The sequence below is a fragment of the Penaeus monodon genome, chromosome 22 (genome assembly GCF_015228065.2).
Source record: "Penaeus monodon isolate SGIC_2016 chromosome 22, NSTDA_Pmon_1, whole genome shotgun sequence".
Lineage (NCBI taxonomy): Eukaryota > Metazoa > Arthropoda > Malacostraca > Decapoda > Penaeidae > Penaeus > Penaeus monodon.
Window position 1 is genome coordinate 38,893,688 of NC_051407.1, and position 225 is coordinate 38,893,912.

The following is a 225-nucleotide window of genomic DNA, read 5'->3' on the forward strand; positions in this document are numbered from 1 at the left end:
AAGGCAAGTTTCGCTACGACGCATGCTCACGCTTCCTGCTCTTGTGATGAATCTCTGCGTGCTATTTCGCGTGTCGTTCGTCAGCGTTAATTGCAAGAAATAATTGAGAAGGATGGTTGACACTGTCTGCTTAAGATCTCGCTCTTTTTTTTTTTTCAAAGTGTTTAACACCCTGAGCTTCGGGTTTGATCGCTATCACCCTCGTCTTCATTAATTTGGATGTTG